General features: G+C 38.8%; 1 long non-coding RNA gene and 1 pseudogene across 1 annotated transcript in view; both read left to right on the forward strand.

Moving 5' to 3' along the window:
• Nucleotides 1-23,427, forward strand: part of LOC129146928 (uncharacterized) — a 67,702-nt gene that overhangs the window by 27,289 nt on the left and 16,986 nt on the right. The window lies entirely within an intron of this gene.
• LOC119260061 (U2 spliceosomal RNA) lies at nucleotides 5,354-5,517 on the forward strand (annotated as a pseudogene).

Consider the following 23,427-nt stretch of genomic DNA (forward strand, 5'->3'; position numbering starts at 1 on the left):
GGGATAGAACTCATGCTGCAGTGCTGCGGCTCACCACATAGGCTGCGTCCCAACCCCTTGCGCCACCAGGGAGGCCCTGTTTGCTTTTTCTTAATCTGGGCTCTATTGTGCCTACTCTCTCAATAGATTAGAGGCATGTTCTCTATTTTTTTCCTAGCATGTTATTAGTCTCTACTGCTACCTTTTGTATGATGGAAGCATTGAACTTGGAGTTAAAACATAGGGTGCCATACGTTGTGACCTGGGTCTACTGCCTTAATCTAAATTTCTTTTTTTTTTTTTAAGATTTATTTTTATTTATTTATACAAGCACTGGGTATAGTCCGAAGCGCGGGAGGGTGAGAGAATTCACCAGAGCAGAGCAGGCAGAAGGACGGAAGTACACTGCTGAGGGGAGCAGCGGGTGGCAGGAGAGGTCTGCGCACCATGTGGGACCCTCCTCTGGTGGCCGGGGAGCAGCCGGGGATCAAACCGGTGCTGCAGAGGCTGCAGGCAGCTTTGCAACCCAGCGCTCAACCCCTGCGCTACTGGGGAGGCCCAATCTAAATTTCTTTATCTGTAACTCAGAGCTTAAAAAAAAAACTGCATCTAATAAGGGAAGTCATTGCAGAATTCTAGTTAAATTATATAATAAATGCAAAAGCACTTTGTAAATTATGTATTTAGTTATATACAAAACCTTCCTGTTGTTACTACTATTATTATTAAACATATTTTTCAGTTATTAATTCAAGAGATACTTATGAAACCACATCAGTCTCTTCATTTACTTATGTTCATTTTTATGCATTGTTTAACAAACTCATTTTATAACCTTCAAAACATTAAAAAGAGTGTAAAGGCAAAACTCTCCATCATTCTCAGTCTCCTAGCATTTGGTGCCCCTCTTTGGAAGCAACAAATATTACTTCCAGATGCTTCTGGAAATATTTACCCAAATAATCATATGACACCAGTTCTTTCCTATATCATCAAATTTTCTTCCTTATCTTATCCCAATTTCCTTGCTGGCAATTTTCTCTCCTCATGAAGCCTTCTGCCCATCTAACTTCTCAGACTGAGGATCAGAAGCTTGTTTTCTCTCAGTTTCTAAAGCTAATCTTTCATGGTCTATAGTGCACATGTAACTTTGCATAGTGTGGTGATAAGTTGCTTCGCCCGCTAGCCCTCAGAGAAAAAAAGAAACTGAAAAAAAAAAAAAAAAAAAAAAAAAACAACAGAAGAAACCACCACTTTGGGTACTAAGAAACATTGTTTGAATAAAGGTTGTGATTTTACATCTTCAGGGGTGGCATCATGGCACAATGAGTTGAGGAATGCTTTGTAGAGAGTCAGACCTGAGACCTGGCTTCCAGCTCTTACTCCGTTTGGCTCTGATTGAGTTCCTAAACCACACCTAACTGAGCTCTCATTTCCACACTGAAAAGTGGAACAAATAAATAACTATCCCAAGGGTCAAATTACATAATGTATATATAGTGTCCAGTATATTTGCTTCATAAATATTGATCCTCTTTGTTCTAATACTATTTTACAGGCATTGCATTAATATTTTCTCACTCTTTTGTAATGATCACTGAGCAAATTCTGAATATAATCAATAAACATCTTTTATTTACTTGCTGTTTTGGTGACTGAGTTACATGGTAAAAATAGGAAGACATCCATAAGAAGGAATGAGAGATAAAGGGGGAAGTCATACTAAATACATATAAAGCGCAGTATAATAACATCTAGTCCTGTTATTCTAAAATTACAAATACCAATATTTAGAGAGAAGGCAATAGAAAACCAATGTAATGAAAAGAGCAAGTTATACAAATCCTTATTCACTTTTTCTTAAGTGACAAATATACTCCAAACTTGTCATACTGCCACAAAGTTAATTTCCTTTCTGCAAGCACTTAGGCTATATTCCATTTTATCCTACGATACAGAATGTAGGAAAGTTACTAAAGCTACCGTTTAAATCTGAAGACTTTGTTCCCTCTCATTTGAATTCAGTCATGAATACAAGACATAATTAGACAAACAGTTAATGGAAACTCATTTCTTGTTGATACAGCTACATTTTCTGTAAACTCTTTCTCATTATTGTAGCTATTTGTCTTGGGTTTAAAAAAAAAAAAAGAGCTCTAAGACAATTAAGACTAAGACAATTCTTACTAAAACAAGAACCAAATCAACCTGCCTTGATCACATTCATGAGGTAATTCAATTGAACTACACAGCATGAAACCTGGAACACAATAGCTCAAATCTCTGAATGTAGTGGGATAATCAGGATAGAGAATTTATTGTGGGGGCGATTAAAAATTGCATCAGAGAAATAATGATCTGTCCTTTAATTACTTTCCTTTGTAGTGAGCTTAGATCAATATCAAGTGTTTGTTTTATTCAAGCTCCTTTATTTTCCCTTTTTAAAGAAGACATTGCGTGACTATGCAAGTACAAGAACTAAGAGAAACTCAGAAGCATTTGGCAGGTAGGGGAGAAAACGTGATAAAAGTGAAATGTATTTGGTCCCTGTAGAAAAAGGCTTGTGCTGTGGCAAACACTGAAGAAGAGTCAAATCATCATCTTTTGTCTAATTTTTACTGAAGTCTGGTCAAAACCATGACAAATATGTGAAAATATATTTGAGTTGACATATGGAATGATATTTTTAAATGAATTTTCCCAGTGTTTCCCTTGGACGCAACTATGAAGAAGAGTTGCTTCATTCGTTGCCACTTTTAATCTTTCTCTGGGTTCTCACTCTTAGTGCCAAGTGTTATTACTATTACTGTTGTTTTATTTTTTGCCAAGGCAAATGAGGAAATAAATATTAGCTTTTTAAAAACAAAGGATGCTCTAGAAGCAAACCCTAAGTTCCCATGCCATGCCAACTTGGAAAGAAAATATGGAAGTGGAAAAAAATCTTTGAAGGTGGCCTGGGTGGAAGGTACATCTTGTGATCAACTAGAGAGACTAGAGACACTGCACCTGGTTCCCAGTACCAGGGCCACAGGCAGATAAAACCACATACTTCACTTGGGTGTGGCATCATACAGAGGCAAGGACTCCTATAAGTTAGCATCCTTTGAATAGGAAAATTTTTACAGGATTTGAAATATAATATAGAAATCATCTCATTAGTTACTGATAGAGTGGACCAATTTCCTCCCTGGGATGGTAAGACAAATGTCACAGACTTTCTTGAAGAGACGGTGTTTCTGCACTGGGGACACAACGCTTTCACCCCCAAGGGTGAAATGGCTTTGTAGCTTTGTATTTGGTCTTCTGTATTGCTGGGTCATGCTGTTCCATTTCATCCCAGACAATGGTTGATTTACCCAGTGCTTTTTCTTGTGATTTTGCCTCACACTTTTCTACTCCTTGGTAAGTAGTGCAGTAGGAATTTAAGAACATGGGCTCTAGGGAGAGATTGGGTTTGAGTCTGGCTTTGAAACTTATTGATTCTGTTACTTATCCACTCTGTACTTCTGTCTCCTCATCACTGCCTTTCTTATTATGTTGTTATGAAGATCAAATAAGGTAGGACCACAGAAACATTAAAATACTAAGCGCATATAGAATGTGCTCAGTAAATGCAAGTATCATTACAGTTATGGATACATAATAAGCATGATAAAGTCATGTTTCATTTACATGCTTGGAGAATGAGGAATTTGGTAAACAAGAATTAAATGGCACCTTTTTTTGAGAAAAAAATCCTTGGAAATATTGCTCTAATCATTATCGAAATGTACCCATGAGATTTCCAAAGACTAGTATAATTTAGTCTAGTATAATTCCAAAGACTAGTATAATTTAGGAAAAATAATTAAGTCTCTGATGGTAAACTTGCAATGCATATTCTTTCTGAACATAATTGATTGGTATAAAAAAATGAAGAAGGTATGGAGATTTGGAATCAATACACATTGGCCCAAATAATCCCTTTGACAAATTGTTTTTAAATACATATCTTATATGAGTCTTTCCCCATCACATTATTTGCCTTTAAAAGCAGAAAGCAAGATAAAAATTCAACTGGCCTGTTCCTTCTAGTTGGCTATTGCTGACTGATATTTCACTTTTCTCAAATTGTTCACTATTTCTTACATATTCTCCATCTTTTGAATATGGGTTTTTCAATAAAATTCTCCAAAAACGACTGTTTAATCTGTTCTGATTTGTACATAAATTTCTATATAAAAATGGATACTACAAGCAGAGCCAAGATATACATATTCACAAATTTAAATAACTTGTTTTATAAATGAGAAAGAATAAAATTAAATAAATTAAAATCTCAACCAGGAAATTAGATAAGTTGCAATAAAAGGAATCAAGTAGAGGAAAAGAATTCATAAATGTAAAAGGAGAAAATAGTAAATTAGAAAATAGATGTAAATAGAATTTGTATAATTTAAGTTTCAGTAAAAAGTACAGAAAAGGATCCACTGCAACAAAGAGAAACATTCTAAAAATATACATATACAACATTGGGAAAGATGATATAACTATAAACCATAGATAATCAAAAATTAGAAGAGTACCTACAATTCTTTGCTAATTATCTGTTGATGAAACAGATATTTTCTCCCAGGCAATATGTGAATTAAAAGAAGAAACATGGAGATGTCAAAACAACAAATAATTAGTCTCAAATAACAGCAAAAGAAATCAAAAAAGATATTAAAAATTGCTCCTTTTCCTGCACTTTGCCATAGGTCTAACAAATTTCTGGGAAATCTTTTTAGAAAAAATTATGTTTATGCTAATGAAACTACTATAGAACACACAAAATTATGGACATTGTAGTTCATTGGCTACATGCAGCTAGCATAGCTGGCTACTAAAACTTGGGAAAGACAGCAAGTAGAAAAAAGATGATAGGGTGCAAAATAATAAATAAAAATTAGCAAATCCATTAGGCCATTAAAAATATATTTTAGAAATGCAGTGATAGTTCAACATTAGGAAATCCATTAATAAAGTACCATATTTTAAAAAAAACATTTATTTATTCATGCATATAAGAACCAGGGTATAGGCCAGAGGTGTGGGAGGGTGAGAGGATAAACCAAAGACAGTGCAGGGAACAGAACAGGCTAATTGACTGAAATATACTGCTGAGGGGAGCAGCAGGCGAGACAGGAGAGGTCTGCCACACCATGTGGGTATCTCACCAGCCTGAGGCTAGGATCGAACCCACTGCACAGGCTGCATACAGCTTCACAGCGCTGTGCTCAACTGCCTGTGCCACCAGGGAGGCCCAATAAAGTACTATATTGATGTTACTTATATGTAGAAAACAGAAAAACTAAACAAAGGACTGGATATAGTCAAACTAAAAACTAACCCTACATTATTCTTAGCCTTTTGACTAAGATCAAGCATAGTATCTGTTCTTATAAGTTTAATATCTGATACACCCTCTCCCTGAGGACAACATATTAAATGGACTTTTGGGGCCTCCCCGGTGGCGCAGCGGTTGAGCGCTGGGTTGCGAAGCTGCCCGCAGCCTCTGCAGCGCCGGTTCGATTCCCGGCTGCTCCCCGGCCACCAGAGGAGGGTCCCACATGGCGCGCAGACCTCTCCTGCCGCCCGCTGCTCCCCTCAGCAGTGTACTTCGGTCCTTCTGCCTGCTCTGCTCCCCGCTCTGGCCCTGGTGAATTCTCTCACCCTCCCATGCTTCTGACTGTACCCAGTGCATGTATAAACAAAAACAAACGAACAAACAAATAAATAAATAAATAAAACATGCCTCTATTTAAAAAAAAATAAAAAAAAAAAAAAAAAAAAAAAAAAAAAAAAAAAAAAAAATAAATGGACTTTTGGAGTCCTGGTGTTACAGTGCCTTCAGGAATGGTACACCAAAAATAATAACAATGGAAAATAGAAAGTAACTCTAGGAAGCTGTCTATAGAACTGAGGTTTTTAGAGGGGAGAGAAGGGGTAAAAGCACAATAGGGAGGGAACACAATGGCCTTGGTGGTGGACCCTAGGTGTCTTGGTGATGGGTGCAATCTGGTCATGGTACCTGAGGGGGGAGATCTTATACCTCTAAAACACAAACAATGGTGTAAACCAAGGTTACCACATTAAAAGAAAGTCTACCACAGTGATAAGACAAAAGAAACAAAAACATTTATTACAATAAATGTTAAAAATGCCTTGATGAAATTCAAGTTTTAAATTTAAAAAAACTCTTAGTAAATTAGAAATAGGATGTTTATATACTATGACAAAGCATATTTATCAAAGTCAAATGCATGAGTCTCAAAATAGCAAAACTGATAATTAAGAGATTAGAGAGCTGTTATCTATGTATGTATGTTGTTTATAACTACAACAAAGATCAGAGACACAAAGTACTTCTAGTAGATGAATGTCACACCTATTTAAACCTCAGAAATCAGATGAAGTCCAACAGGTCAACGGAACACTTCTCTCTTATGTCAGTCTTATTTCATGACTCTTAAAATATCGGAGAGCCTGCCTTTCTTCAGCTTTGTTTCAGAAGTGACACTGTTAAAAATTTCTTCACAGGTGCTAGCAATGTTCAAAATAAGTCCTTCAAACTCAACAGTTTTCCAGTTTGTATCACAACTGGAGAATAAAAGAACTGCTAAGTGCAGTTTTGTTGATTTTAATATAAAGTTACAAGAGCAATCGTTTCCCACCAGGCATCTTATATTAATGCAGCACTTCCCCTGGGTCCACTTGCAGGGCTGAGAAGCCAGGGGCAGCGTCTCTGTGCTGACAAAAGGTCTAACTTGAAGTTTCTGAGCTTCTACCTCCACTGAATTTTTATAAGAAAATTCACTTTTTACCCTTGTACAATCATAAGGAGAAAATGTGGATTGAATTCCTTTACTCTTCAGAAAAACTCACCCTGAAAGAGAGTGTTATGGTTGCAGTCCTCTTAGCAAATACCTTTCTGACTCTCCTTACTTGGCTCCTACTTAACCTTCCTGGGACAGCTGTTCCCCTCTGTCCTTTGAGTAATGAATGTTAACCGCACTTCCTTTAAACCAATTTTCTGTAGGGTTGCTACTGTTTCTCACTTACATAGTGAGGAACTGCAAGAATCATCTGGGAGTAAGACAGCATTACAGAGAGAGTCATCCTTACTCTATTGAAACAACTAAGACCGTATCATTCTTACAAAGACTATGCAATCTTGCAAAGTTGCTTGAAGAAAAAAAATCTACATGGTATTGCAAGATGAATGCTTTGAATAGCTATTCAATGCTTATTTATGATAGATTCCTTAACTCTCTTTTGGCTTGAGGTGAGCTTTTGTATTCCTCAAGGTTATCCCTTTAAGAGCAAAGCAAGAAAGAACTCTTCACTTCCTGCTGTGAGAGGTAGACCTCAGGTGACCAGAGTATTTGGCAAACAAACCACATTCCTCTTTTGACATTCCTCCATTGGACATAGGAACAAGTACCTTAAGCCTAAAAAACATTACCTCGTATCCATCATTCCATAGTACTGGTATACAAAGTAAATTCCCTACATACTATGACACAGCTTTGCGCAAATGCAGACACGTAAATACTGGTGATTGCCTGTGTATGCAAATAGATAGAAAATGTTTACAATTCAAGAGCTTGTATGTATTCTGACAAATCCCTCAAAAATATCATTTGCTCTTTCTCTCTCTCCCTCATTAGAGTTATAACAAGATCCCAATTAAGTCCAAGGTTTAGATCTGAGCTCTAAAGTTACATGCTGAATAATAAACATAGAACATGGGGACAGGAGGCTGCAGAGTCTATAGAGAAAGCACTGTGCTGAGCTTTAAAAGTGGTGTAGTGTCAGCTGTATATAGATACAATTCTGCCTTTGATGATTTGGTTTGCTTATCTAGAAATAAAAAGGCTACATGTACCAGTGGGTCACTAACTTCCTTCAATAGTCCCCACAATACTAGATAATAAGATATTATAGACCAATGCAGTGTTTTCTCATTGAATAATTTAAACAGACTCATTAGATAAACTGTCAATCCCATTCTGATAAAATGCATAGACTTTCCTTTTCTGACTTCTCCTTGCTGTTCTCAATGGTGGTGTTCGTATATAGAGAGAAGGACAGTTCAAGTGACCTCTGACTGCAAAAATGAGATGAGATACTTAGCTGCTCTGGACTGTGCCTGAACAGGAGCCAGGTGTCGCCTGATAGGTCCTGTTTCTGTGTCTCTGAATAGTCAGGGGGTATCTCCTATTAAGGTGGTGTTTATGTAACTTGTGGGCTGGTCTTTGAGCTTGACGGGGCTTGACCATACTTTGTAAAGACATACCTCCTTTCACATCTTTTATGGTAGAGTTATGACTCCAAACTTGTCCCTGTTAACTCTCCAACTCTGGGCTCTGGAAACCACCTAGGTTTTCCATCCCAACTGTGAGATAACTGTACCCCACCTCCAGGTGGAGGACACACGGGAACTTTGGATTATGGATATTCTAATTATTGAGGCTATTTTGTTGTGGGCAAGTCCTCTCTATGCACATCATACTCTACTGTGTCCCAACATTTTTAACACAGTCTGACGAGGATATCTGCTAAGACTCCTAGGTGAGAAACATGGCAAAAGCCCCTCTACCCTGAGTGTTTTCCTCTGTGTATTTCAAGTGCTTTTCCTTACCTCTTTAACTTCAATAGAGAGAAAACATCAAGACAGTTTGATTCACACTGTGTTTGTTCATGCTCTTTCCACTCTTCTCTTCCCATAAACTCATACTACAAAAGGAAAGTATGTCCCTCACTCTACCTATAATGACAATGAAATCTAAGCATGTAGATTCAAATTACAGAAGCTACAAAATATCATGATTAGACAAAGAAATCTCGAGTAAGAAGAACAAAGTGGGAAGTATTATCTTCCAAATTTGAAAGTACATTACAAAGCTGCCATAATCAAAACTGTATAGGACTTGCATAAAGATAGACTCAAGGACCCATGGAACAGAATAGAGAGACCAGAAAAACCAATGCAAATTAGATGAACTGATCTTCAACAAATGTACCAAGAATACACAATGGGAAAATTGTTTCTTTAATAAATGGTTTTAGGAAAACAAACTATCTGTATGCAAAAGAATGAAATTGGGCCCTTATCTTATACCATGCACAAAAATTAACCCTTAATGGATTAAAAGCTTAGATGTAAGAAATGAAATTGTGATACTCCTAGACGAAAACATAATAAAAATTTCCTTGACATTGATCATGACAGTGATTTGTTTTGTAGATGACACCAAAAGCACAGGCAACAATAGCTAAAATAAACAAATGGGACTATAGCAAAGTAAAAAGCTTCTGCAGAGCAAAAGAAACCATCAACAAACTGAAAAGAGAAACTAAGGAATGAGACAATATTTGCAAATCGAATATCTGACAAGGGGTTAATACCCGACATACATAAAGGAAATGCTACCACTCAATAGCAAAAAAGTTAACCCAATTTAAAAATGGACAAAGGGCTTGACCGGACATTTTTACATAGAAGATTTACAAAATACCAACAGTATATCAAGAGGTTCTTGACACCACTTATCGTCAGGGAAATGCAAATCAAAACCACAATGAGATATCACCTCATACCTGCTAGGTTGACTATTACCAAAAGGACAAGAGAGAGGATGTTGAAGATAATATAGCAAAAAAGGGAACCTTACACTGAGAATGTAAATTGGTGTAATCATTATGGAAAACAGTATGGAGTTTCCTCAAAAAACTAAAAATAAAACTACCATATGATGTAGCAATTCCATTTCTGGGTGCATATCCAAAGGAAATGAAATGAAGCTCAAAGAGATAACTGCACTCCACTCTCCTTACAACATTATTCACAATAGCCCAAATATGGAATCAACCGAAGTGTCTACTGATAAATGGATAAAGAAAACATGATATATATTATGTATAGTATATAAATATTATGTATACTTATATATATATAAAGAAAATGTAACATATATATTTACTTTCTTCTTTATCTAAATATGAGGAAGTAAGTCCTGCTGTTTGTGACAACATGGATGAAACTGGAGGCTAGTATGTTAAGTAAAATCTAAGACACAGAAAGACAAGTATTATGGAATCACTTTTATATGATATCTAGAAAAGTTGAGGATATAAAACTAGAGAGTAGAATAGTGGTTGTCAGGGGATGGAGGATAGGGGAAATAGGGCACAAACATACTGGTAATCAAATGTACAACATGGCTAGAATATAGTCAACTTGGTCACACCTGACTCAAAGGAAGGGTGGGAGTATAACTTCCATGGACACAGGAAAAAAGAAGAAAACAGAGTTATTGAGGGCAAGGATCACCCTTAATTGCTCTTTATTGAGCACCTACTATCTTTAGGCACTATTAAAAATACTTGTCCACCAAGAGTGCTTAACTCCTTTGTTCATGGATGCTATTTACATATGATTTTGGGACTTACATTTTGGTAGGCTGATATTCTAATTTGTAGCCCATATTCAAATGTTATGAACACCCACAAAATGGGAAAAAAAAGAATTATAAACTGTAAAAAGCAAGGTGATATGAGGCTCTTTAAACTTCCAGAAAAAAGGAGCATTTTGAATCTGATAAAATGAATTTGTTTATGGCCTCCTGGTGGTGTAGGGGTTAAGGACAGTGCTAACAAGCTATCACCAGCCACTGCAACAGGAGTTCTGTCCCCTGCTGGCCAGGGAGCTAACCCATGTGGCGCAGGAGACCTCTTCTGCCTCACCCACTGCTCCCCTCAGCAATGAATTTCAGTAGATCTGCCTGTTCTGTTCCCCACTCTCTCTGGTGAATCCTTTCATCTCCCACACCTCTGGCTTACAACCCCGTTCTGGTATGCATAAATAAATAAATCTTTAAAAAAAGAAATATATTTTTAAAAAGATGAAGACACTTAGCACTTATGTACTTTTTTTAGGCACGAAATATTTTTATAATTAATAGCTGTCAGAATTGTGAACATGCCACCCCCCACCCTAATATTGAGCATTTTTCTCATTATTTTCATCCAGTTACTATTCAACAAATTATAGTTGTAACTAAAAAGGTAGAACTCTGAGATAAATACAAATAAAATCTAGGAAAGAATATTGTAATTCTTTAATAAAAAGCTAAAACACAGCATCTAAAATCATTTTTGTACCGTACATAATTTACAGGGAAAGTCTTAATAGCTTTACATATTTAAGTACATCTGTGGTTATAACTACTTTCATCATCAAGCCATTGTTTCAAAAATATGTGACTATAAGCCAGAGTTGGTGAACAACATTCAAAGAAAGCACATAACTCTCCACAGAGAGTTTAACTATACCATCCTTTCACATGTATTCTTTCATTTTATTTATTCATTCAGTGATTTTAAAAAAAACAATTATAAACAAACTGAAACTCAGATAATTTTAGGATACTTGCAGATTGAACTATGGAAAATGAACATTGGGGACACTCAGTATTATTCCAGCCCTGAATTACTATGTCACCTTGAGCAGTTTCTTTAACTGTCTTCTCCTTAATCATTTACCGTCTGTTAGATGGGAAAACTTCCTCCATGGTTTTATAAAGATTAGATAATAACTATAAAGTAATTTCTGGAAAAAAAGCTCTTGGCAGAGGTGTAGCAGGCAAAGATAATAGTTTATCATTAACAGGCCAAATGGAATCAAGGTATCCAAGTCACGGGAGGCAGCAATGGCTAGGAGGTCCAGAATAAGGTTGCAAGAACTGAGAATCTGTAAATATTGGTATGAACAAAGAGAATGTGATGCTTAACCCTGGCCCAAAACTTCTTCCTGACAAAGAGACATCCCTTGCTTAAGTCTGGGAGTCCTGTGGCAGTCACGAATAAAAAATTAAAAATATGCTTTTCAAGTATAAGCATTTAGCTTCTTTGGAAAACAGATTAATTAAATGCACTTGTAGGAAAATAGAAGGTTATTAAAGAATTATTCCCCCTACTTCTACTCAGTATTTCCAAGACAGATCAACAGGCCAGGAAGGAGGTGTTGAGAACAATGCACAGTGGGGAATAGTACACTTCAGATCTGGAAAGTTTGTCTCTATAGTGGCTAAGTCTCCAGTGCGATTTTCCAATAGCAGCCTTTGAAGGAAGAGTAGTTCCCTTGAAGGAGATGAGGTCATTGAATCAGAAACAAGCTGGGGACATCTGACCTGAAAGTGAACTTAGATTAGGCAGTGAGGCTATAGATTAGATCACTTCTCTTAGAGCCAACCAGGAAGTCTCCATTGGAAAAAAAGAAGATATGATATTATTATACGGCCAGTATATTAATTGGCCTTTATATTTACTCTAAGAGAATCCCAACAAAAACATGGTATAATCCCAAGAAGTCAGAATCCTGAGATAGTTGGTGGATACAGGTGTGTGTGGTAGGCGTATTTTACAAAAGTTCCATGTGATTGTGTTTTTATTTAGAGATATTGGCTCACTTCCCTATTAAAGGGATCCCATTGTGAATTCTTTTTTAAAGAGTAGACATTTTGGCCTGGAGAGAATTACCAACCAATTGACTCTTAAGTGTAATACTGTTTGAGGTGTGGTATATACTAATGAGTCATAAGAAGTCCTTCATGTAGGCAAATTTAGTCAATAAATACCTCTACTACATAGATAATACCTCTACTGTGGTTTGTGCAGTGTAAAAGAGTGAATCCAACATCACCTCTCTTTGAGCTCACAGCTGAATGTGGAAGATATTCTCTGTATAATTCATTACATGAGATAAAACAATGCTATATGAGTTGTTTATCTTTTTCTAATGTTGACTCAAAAAGAGAATGTTGCATGGAATTATGAAATATTTCATGGAATAGGTAAAATTTGAGGTAGATCTTAAAGAATGAGTATGATTTTTCATCAGTGGAAGAAGAAAGCATATTCAAGGCAAAACAAAATGTATTACCAGCTAAGTCAAGTGGTCTGAAAACCTATGGGACATTATAATCCAGAGGAGCAGTGCCCCGGGTAATAGGTGAAGGGGAGTGTGAAGTCAGAGCCAGGTTCACCTTAATGAGGAGCTGTTACTTCCCTTTATTATACAGCTATTGGAGGATCATTAAAAGAATGCAATAGACTAGTGCTTTAAGTAGAATTTAATGGCAGTGTGGTGAATGAATTGCAAAGGGTTGGTGAATAGAGTAAATGAAGTTTTTATTAGGTTAATTGGATAATGTACAGGAAAACATTGAGTAAATCTGTAAGAACCAAACTAATTGTAAATTGCTATTTTATTATCATGGACCAGGAAAGAAATGACAAGTACTTAAGGCATGGAAATGTCAAAGGCAATAGAAAATACGTGAGAGACATTTTAGAAGTAACAATAAGGTTAATAAAAGTGAGAATTTTTGTGCGAATATTATGTTCCTGGCACTGTTCAGAGAGCATTGCATGCATTGCCTCATTTAACCCTTATATCCTTTAAGGTGGCTCAGCTATTTTAAAGACGTGGAAACTGAGCCAAGAGATTAGATAATTTGCCCACATCCCACAACGGGTAAGAGACGAAGTCAGGAAGTAAATTCAGGTAGTCTGACTCAAGGTATGCTCCAAGGATTAGACAAAGAGGTGATGGCTTTCATGTAATGATTGTGGGGCAAGGGAAATAAAAAATGATCTCTGCAGGCTGTCCTCAGAAGCTTTTTGGTAACCACTCTTTTTGCAGAATGTGAACAGATGTTACACAAGAAAGGGATGCTATAGAAAATATAACAATAAATGAAATAAACATGTTTTCTACTGCAGGAGAACTATGGTCCTTTAGAAGTTTAATTTTCATCTTGATTAGCCAAGAAAGTAAGATATGGTGTGTAGAATTTCCCAAACTTAGTTGGCCATAAATTTCCTTTTTAATTTAAGCTTTTGGGGGATTATTTTCCTGGAACATGATTTAGAGAACGCTGATGTATGGGTCCTAGTTCAGTTACTAGATGCAGGAGCAACGGTATTGTGGACAAAACGATAAATTTAGTTTGGACCTCTTGAGCATCGGGTGCCTAATAGGGCGATGCATCTTAGAATGGTGTCGATTTGGATTTTGAAAAATAGGTCATAACTGGAGATGTAGACATGAGCATTGCTCCTAGGAGGGTGATTATAATAAAGATGAGCTTCTTCAGCTTAGTGGCAATGGCTGAGCTCACCAAAGAGAAGAGTGAAAGAGCAGAAGACCAAAGAATATACCGGAGGTGCCACTTACGTGCTACTTCAGTTTGTGCAAGACTTGGGTAATGTTTAGTTGATATTTCAATGTGATCACATTTTATTAAATTATTTATAGCTGTGAGTAGTCTGTTAAATTTCAGCATACCCATATGTATACATTAAGCCAAAAGTATTCTTTCAGTTCCTACAGTTTTTCAGTACAACTCACCAACAGGAGCATGAAGTTGTTTTATAAAAACATTAACCTGGTTGATCTCTCTCCTTGGGAGAGATAGTCTCTAATTTGAACTTGGCATTGATGTGAACTCATGGATAGTGACCCAATTGTTGCTTGTCCCCATGACTACCTTATCTATTTCAAGAAAATTATGATTTCTTAAATTTGAGTATGGACTTGATTTTAAACAAGAGGTCTTCTATTAATTTAATCCATGGCAGCAGAGAGTCTCTCAGGCCAAATAGTTCCAGAAGGACCTATTTTAGCAGCAACATCTGTGAACCATTCTAAAGGCTCGCCATAAAAAAATAGAATCATATAATATCCGACCAGAAACAACAAAAGCCAAATTGGATTCCTCCCTGGAAAATGAACTTCAAATTATGTTTTAAACCTACAGACTTTTAAGGAAAGAGGCAAAAAATAATCATATTTAATTCACTTAAAAACAAGTAGATTCAGGCAAATACACTATTGAATCCTTGATTTCAACATGTTGAGGATAAGTTTCCAGTGTAAAGTCCAGTGGTAACTAAAAAGAAAATAGAGAAGATCTAGCTAGTTTTTTCTTTTCATCCTCCTGACCTCGCCACAGTTCAGCTCATATGCTTGTGATAGAGGCACATATGCAGAGCACAACTCTTGCTCCTCAGTTGGTATAGTAGTCTCACCACATAGATATTGAAATCCAAGCCTCTTAGACTGGCAACTAGGCCCTGCAGGTCCAGGCACTGCATAGTTTCCAGTCTGTTTCCTACTGCTATACTTCATTCCTGGAAGATTCCAGACAACTGTTCTGCTTGTTTACGGAATATAAACCCTGTATTCCTCCTCCTGATCTTGTGCTCGCATTGTCCCCCTTTTTATTTTCTCACCTCACCAACTCCAGCTAGAAACAAACCTCTTCTTCTCTCATCTCCTACCTGACTTCATATAGAATTCCTAATGCACTTAACCATTTTCCAACTTGTGTTATTGCTACATAGGAAGGCCACATAATGTAATAGTAAGAATCACGCAGTTTTGGGAAACATCCAAATGCTGGTTTCAAATACATCTTTGTTTCTTTTAAGTAAGTGGCCTTTGGCAATTTTCTTAACCTGGCTGCTCCTCAATTTCCTTATCTGCAAAATGGAGATAAAATGTCCTATGTAAGATTCTTCAGCACTCTGCTTGGCAGACAGACATTAATATATATTAATTCCATTTTACTAAATCTGGATCCTATTTTGTTTTCTATGCAGGTACATAGTAACACTACTAAAAGACTATCAAATCAGAGAAAAAAATCTGCTTTATTAGTTTGTAAAAGATTAAAAGAGGCAATATATGTAAAGCAAAGTATAGTTTCTGGCATGGAGAGATCATAATACACAGCAGATCTGTTATTATTGTTGAGATGCATAAGCTTCAGTAAATAATGATGTGTGTGTAGTTTATCTTCAAATTCTGCAGTGCTTAGCAAATGGTTGTGCTCAACTATTATTCATGGAATGTAAACTACCATACTCTTCGAATCAGGTGTATCTTCAGATTGGGAAAATCCAAAGATGGACCCATTTGGTAGATTCAATTTCCATAAGAATTCAGGTGAATAAGCATTTGATCAAATAGGCTAGCTAAAATAAAATACAACACAGCATAAAGAGGAGAGCTCACAAGAATAAAAACTTTTAAAATTCCCCTTGTAAAAAATGTGATTACAAAAAGCACACATAATATAAAATTTACCACCTTAACCATTTAAAATGTGTACAGTTCAGGAGTGTTAAGTATATTCATATTTTTGTGGAACAGATATCCAGGACATTTTCTTCTTTCAAATCTGAAATCCTATACTTATTAAACAACTCCCATTTTCTCTCACACCCAACCCTTGAAAACTTCCATTCTACTTTCTGGTTTTAAGAAGAAAACATTTTTTAAAGAAAAGTGAAGAATTGCATGATGAGTACCTTACCTATTGATTATCAGAGGAGGTGGAAAAACCAAGAAAAATAATAAACCAAGAGATGTGCCCAGTACAGCAAACCTGTCACATGCTAAGTTAGTGAGACTGAAACTTGGAGCAGGATGGTCCTTGGCTGGGAAGCCAGGGATGAATATCAAGTCCTGTCTGAGAAACAAGAGGTGGATTAGTGTAGCGAGGCCAGAATCAGTTTCTGAATGTTCAATAGAGAAAGGCCAAGAGCTGAATTACGGGAGGTACCATGAGACATCAACAAGAAGACAAGAGAGGAAATGAACAGAAGAGATGGAGGCACGAAGAGCCATAAACTTAATTCCTGTGGGTAAGTTTGATTGTTTTGGGACATCACTTAAAAGGCCAAACCCAGGCCTCTTGAGCAATGGTGTGGGGTTCCTTACAGCTTGTGCCCCAGATTGATTGAGGGAGATAGAAGATGAGGGAGGAGCCACTTCTTACATCTCTGACCTTGCCATTCAGTGCCTATAAGAACTGACACTCATAAATCTTTTTACCTGATTTCACCCATATGAACATGTTTTTTTGAGGAGTAGAAGAGAAGTATTGAAAAAAAGCACAACAACCAGGATTTCTCTGGGTTCCACCCACTTTCAGATGGGTCTGCTGGGGAAAGATGGTGCCTAAGGAAAACAAGAAAAGAACCAAAATTTCTGAACTGAAAGTCATGAATCCTAATTTTTTTTTTCTAGCTCCACCTAGTCTTTTTATACATGACCTTTGGCTGGTCCAGTCTACTAGCCTTTGGCTCCCCTTAGGATCAATTTCCTTATAATTTTCAAGGACTTTGCACATCAAGTTGATTCACTGAATGAAACCAGATATTTTCTTGCCCTTCTATGGTGATTATTTTAGTGTTTTGGTTCTCAAAATTGCTCCATGGCCATATTAGAAGTCAAAATGCAATGGTTCACATATCTGAAAATTGAGGCTAACCCCAAAGAACAAAACAAAATAAACCTTAATAAATGATTTAGCTACTGCAAACACATCAATTCCTTAACCATGAAATACCAAAGGACAAACTTCCTTAACTTCCTTCTTTGTTCATGCCAATCTCTCTTACAATTCCATTGTAGACTTTCTGGGCTAAGTGGACAGTAGAGACCAGGAGGGGATGCTGGGCTCAGAAGGCAGGTGGAAATGTCCCCCATTCTTTCTGCAGTGAATAGGAATTTCAAATACAATGATGAATACACACACAGTCTTTTTGTTCTTAGAGTTTATAGTCTAATGTGGAATAAAGGACCTTATATTCTAATGTGAAATAAAGTATTAAGCAAGTAATTCAGAGGGGACTCCATGGTGGCACAAGGGGTTAAGCACAGCACTGTGAAGCTATCCACAGCCTCTGCAGCATAAATTCCATCCCCGGCCAGCCAGGGAGCTACACATGTTGCGCAGCAAACCTCTCCTGTCTCAAACTGCTGAGGGGAGCAGCGGGCATTTCAGTCAGTCCCGCCTTTTCTGTTCCCCACTCCGTCTCGGGTGAATCCTCGCAGCCCCCCCCCCCCCACACACACACCTCTGGCCTGTACCCCTGTTCTTGTATGCATAAAATGCATAAATAAATAAATCTTGAAAAAAAAATAATTCAGAAAAAAAAACAACAAAAGGATGAAACTTCATGAGAAACTCTAGGAAGGATATAAGCAGCAAGAGTGATATACAATAGAGACTTTTAGAGAATGCCCCAGAATGGAGGACTAAGTTCTTTGAAAGTGAACACACGTGTATACATGACTTGCTATATTTCAATGGCCAGCGTCTGCTTTTTTCCATTCATCTGGGGTGATGCTCATTCTGGGTAGTCTCTGGACCAAGAAAAGGATTGACTAAAGTCACTACTCTTCCATGACTCCAATTCTTCCTCCCTACTTGCCTTAGAATCCTCACTTCCTTGTCGTCTTGTGTCTCCATTTTCTATTGCTGCTGTAACAAATTACCACATGTTTACTGGCTTAACACAACACAAATGTGTTACTTTATTGTTCTGTAGGATAGAATTCCAATACACACCTCACTGAGGTAATGTCAAGGCATTAGTACATCCCAAGATTCCAGAGTGTCTAGGGGAAACTCAATTTCTTTGCATTTTCCAATTTCTGGAGACCCCTCATATTCCCTGGCTCATAGGCTCCTTCATTGGTCATTAAGGTCAATAACAGAGCATCTCTCTGACCCTGCTTTTGTAGATACTGGTCTCTCCTAATCACAGCTGAAAAGGGTTTTCTTATTTAAGGACCACTCCATTAGATTGGGCCAACCCACATAATTAAGGATAGTCTTCTCATCATCCCAAGTGCTTAACTTGATCCCACCTGCAACATCACTTTTGCCATGTAAGGTTTACAATCCCAGGTTCCAAGAATTACGACAATCTTTAGGGCCTATTATTTGGTCTAGGAAGGATCTAGAATTCTCGGGCTCCTTACTGGAGAATTAAAGGCTGCCATGCCAGCAAAACACATATTCCCTCTACTGTTGGTTAAAGGAATTATGGAGAAAGTAGTGAAATAAACAAATTCACACTATATTTATAATGGCTGACTAAGTCTGTTGTTTCTCATGGCATTCGACTGTAATAATGAGTCAGAGAGGAAAGAAAAATGAAACACTGAAGTCTCTTCTCTGTCATAAAGAAGGAGTAAGAACAACTTTGATTTCCATTCCTTATTGTCAATTTTGTTTGGAGCTGAGATCCAATTGGGCCACCTAAATGACTAAAGCCAACTCATCTGAGGGGGGAGAAGCTGAAAAATAAGGAAGCTGCATGAAATTGAAATACTTATTTTGACTTTGATAGATGGTAGTTTCATCAAGTTTACAAACCACTGATTTTCATCCTGTAGAAGCAGGAATCTCTGGTTCTCTCTGTTGAGGGTCAGAGCAACTCTCCATTATATTCCATACTTTTTTCTCAATTCTGGTTTCCAGATGACCTTTTCTATCCACATAAGGAAAAATCTAAAGTCCATTTCAGCCCCTAACTCATTCTTGGCCCATAGTAAATACACAATATCCGCTGCATAAGTGTAGGGTAAAGAAAATATCAGGCTTTTCTGCCCTCCCGCCATCAGGATAGATGATGGATCCTTGTCCTGAATGCATGCCTGATGGCGGGCACCTGGAATAGGGTGTGGGCATAGGTAGATGGGATTCAGCTGAGTTAAGACTGTGCTTTTAAGGGCGGCGTCACGGGGGGACGCCAGCAGCAGCAGCAGCAGCAGCAGCAGCAGCAGCAGCAGCAGCAGCAGCAGCAGCAGCAGCAGCAGCAGCAGCAGCAGCAGCAGCAGCCAGAAGCCGAAGCAGAAGTCGAAAGAGAAGCCGAGATCACCAGAGAGCCCAGATAGAGTGAGGATTTGCTGGGGGCTGGGAGGCCTGCCAGCCTCCCGGCCCCCCAGCACCCCTGCCTGCCATATGCCTGGTGAACCCCAAATAAAAAACCTGCAAAACTACTGAGGACTCTGACTCCTCCTTTACCCGGTCTGCATGGGATCAGAAAACCTGCACTGTGTCCAGTCCAGCCCCTTACAATTGGCGTAAGTCGGCAAGATCCATGCAGATGGGTATTGGAGCCCTCCGAAGACCTGGAGGGACTAAGGAGAACAGACTGTTTGCCTGTGATGACGCTGGAGGTGCCATGGCGGCACAGAAGGTGGATACGATCCAGATCTGTGGGACGAGACCTTGCATGGAGGAGACGCCCGAGAGGACCAGCCAACGACACCGGAAAGGACCAGCCAATGACCCCTGAGGCAGCAGGCCGCTGCTGACACAGGGAGAGGCCAATGGACATGGACTGATAAACTTGGACTGACAATCCCGCCAGAAGGCGGAGGACCTTGGCAGGTTATGTTTTTTTTTTTTGAGAATCTGGGGTGGCCAGTGGGCCTTGATGGCCAAAAGCAGCCTGTTATGCCCAGCAGCCAGGTGGAGGAGAAAAGCCAACTAAGGCGGCAAAAGCTGGTGCTGATGCTAAGTTGAGAAGCCCTAAGCGGCTGTTAAGCAGCCTGGGTATGCTGAAGCCCTGTGAGTCTCGTAAAATCACCTGTGGGTGATGCCCTGCTCATTCTTGAGTGAGGGTGAGGAGCTGAGGAAACTGTCCTTGGGGGACGGGTGGGGAACGTGGCTTGGGGTGGAGCCCAAGCCAAATGTAGAGTTTGGATCCCCGACCCATGTGCTTGTGCAGTGGGTTGGCCTGAGTGCAGGGGTCTGCGAGTCGCATGGGTGGCTGTGAAGGCCGAGTGTTGGAGCGACTGCAGACAGAAACCCTGAGGGTTGGCGATTACCCCCAACAGAATAGAATCGCCAATCCCAGAGCTAGTGCATCCTGGGGGTGGATGCTGTGTGTGCCTTGTAGCCGAGACTACAGCCAGAGAAGGCCAGGAAACCTGACGGCTCCTGGTGTGTTATAGCAGATGCTGTGAGTGATTCCCCTCCCTCGTATGAGCAGTGCCTTCGGCAGCAGATTTGGTGGCTCATCTGCTGGTACCAATAATTGTCTTTTGCGCTAGGTTGGGGCCCTGCCTGGACTTATTTGTGTTCTGTTGTATTTTGTTATATTGTATTTTATATTTGATGTATTTGTTTTTGTGGGCTATGGCTGCATTGTTTGCTTAGAAAATTGTATATATGTGTATAGACTGTATGGCAGAAAACCCCGAGGGGGTGGAGTGTAGGGTAAAGAAAATATCAGGCTTTTCTGCCCTCCCGCCATCAGGATAGATGATGGATCCTTGTCCTGAATGCATGCCTGATGGCGGGCACCTGGAATAGGGTGTGGGCATAGGTAGATGGGATTCAGCTGAGTTAAGACTGTGCTTTTAAGGGCGGCGTCACGGGGGGACGCCAGCAGCACCAGCAGCAGCAGCAGTAGCAGCAGCAGCAGCCAGAAGCCGAAGCAGAAGTCGAAAAAGAAGCCGAGATCACCAGAGAGCCCAGATAGAGTGAGGATTTGCTGGGGGCTGGGAGGCCTGCCAGCCTCCCGGCCCCCCAGCACCCCTGCCTGCCATATGCCTGGTGAACCCCAAATAAAAAACCTGCAAAACTACTGAGGACTCTGACTCCTCCTTTACCCGGTCTGCATGGGATCAGAAAACCTGCACCTGTGCCCATGTCCTGCCCTTACAATAAGTGAATGATTTCTTGTCCAAGTGACTAAGCTGTGGTCTACCATAGTGTGGGGGCAGCTACCATTTAGTAGATACTCACTCTACTAGATTGGTTTCCATATTTTCCCAGTTCTTCCTATATTTTTTCTCTTTGACCTCCCAACAATCCTTTGAAACTTATTACTATTACAAAATCAGGGACATTAAGAAATTCGCCCAGAATCACACAGCTAGTAAATAAAATAGCCAAGACCCAAAGCAAAGTCTTCCTGACCCTAAGCCCATGTTCCTTATGTCTCTGTACTTGTCTCTTCCTGACTATGGGTTTTATTAAAAACCCAGGATCAGCTCTAGTTTACAAATCTCTAGTGTCACCCCATAATGCCAGGGTGAGGTAGACAGTGCAAAGGGCCAGAGATGGTCCTGATATAATTGTGAGCCAGACTTGCTTTGGAAGTCTGGCTCTCACACTAATTATAGTGTGGTAATGATTAAGGGCAGTTTTCAATATGGGTCAGGTGAAAGTTTTAGGCAGTTTTGATCACTTTCTTTATGGCTACCTGGCCTTGATGTTTTTGCTCAGGTGTACGATTATATGTGGGAAAAAAAATCACTAAAAATTTTAGAGGATAATCAATGGTCAAGCTTCCCAATTGGGCCCTTACTAGCTGGCTATCACCTGCTCTATTTCCTCCATTTCCTGCTTGATATAATGCACAATTAAAAAAAATCCTTAATAATAGAAGAGAAAAGATGACCAAAAATTAATTCTGAATCTTGGGTGGCTATTTTGCATGGTTTTTAAAGTATCATTTTTAACAAATACATTTTTTGCATTGTTGATGTTCCCAGCATGTACTAAGCATCCACTAGACAATTCCACACTGAGCTTTACTTTAAAGTGGCTATGTCTTTACCTATCTAGAGGAAAATTGGAAGAAAGCTGGGGAGCAAGTAAACTGGGCAGGTCCAGAGACTTCTTGAGTTACTTGGGGTTGCTTAGGTATTTTTTTCCCATTCAGATGATTCACTCATGTTCTTTCTTCACTCAGAAAAACTAGGCTTGTATACCATGTCACAATAGATCACTTTCCTTTATATCTTTAGTGTTGATTCATTTTTTTTTTTAGAGATTTTTATTTATTTTTATACAAGAACTGGGGTACAGGCCAGAGGTGCAGGAGGGTGAGAGGATTCACCAGCGACAGAGCGGGGAACAAAACAGGCAGATTGACTGAAATACACTGCTGAGGGGAGCAGCAGGCAAGACAGGAGAGGTCTGCTGCACTATGTGGGTCTCTCCCTGTCCAGCCAGGAATCGAACCCGCACTACAGAGGCTGCAAACAGCTTCGCAGTGCTGAGCTCAACCCACTTTGTCACTGGGGAGGCCCCGTTTTAAACTAAAGTGAAAACTGGCCCTTTTCAGGGTCTATATATTTTTCTTCCTTGACTTTCTCATCAATAAATTTATAACAATTCCTTTTCCATCAACTTTTTATCATGAATTGGCAGTTTGTAAAAACTACCAAGTGGGTTGCAATTGTAAATGACTATTCAAATGCCAAGACATAATTCAGTCATGCTAATCTTTCACTTGCAAATTTTGTTATTTGTTGCAGGAGAGGAAATATGCAGTCATATGAGACCCTTTCTCAATTATGTATTTAGGCATCCCAGGAGAGTACATTGGATAGGAACCAATATCTATTTCTGCATGTACTTTCTGAGATTATCTTAGGCACAAAGAACTGTGTTAGGGACTGAGGACACAAAGTGAAAATGATTCCTCAAATTAATCATCCAGAACATAGTTCCTCTCTGAAATACAGGCCAAGCATTGACCTTTAATTTCTTGATCCATAAAAAATTACAATTTTCATAAGTGTACAAAAGTATCTTGTGA

The sequence above is a fragment of the Talpa occidentalis genome, unplaced genomic scaffold (assembly GCF_014898055.3).
Source record: "Talpa occidentalis isolate TD23 unplaced genomic scaffold, MPIMG_talOcc4v2.1 talOcc4.5, whole genome shotgun sequence".
Classification (NCBI taxonomy): Eukaryota; Metazoa; Chordata; class Mammalia; order Eulipotyphla; family Talpidae; genus Talpa; species Talpa occidentalis.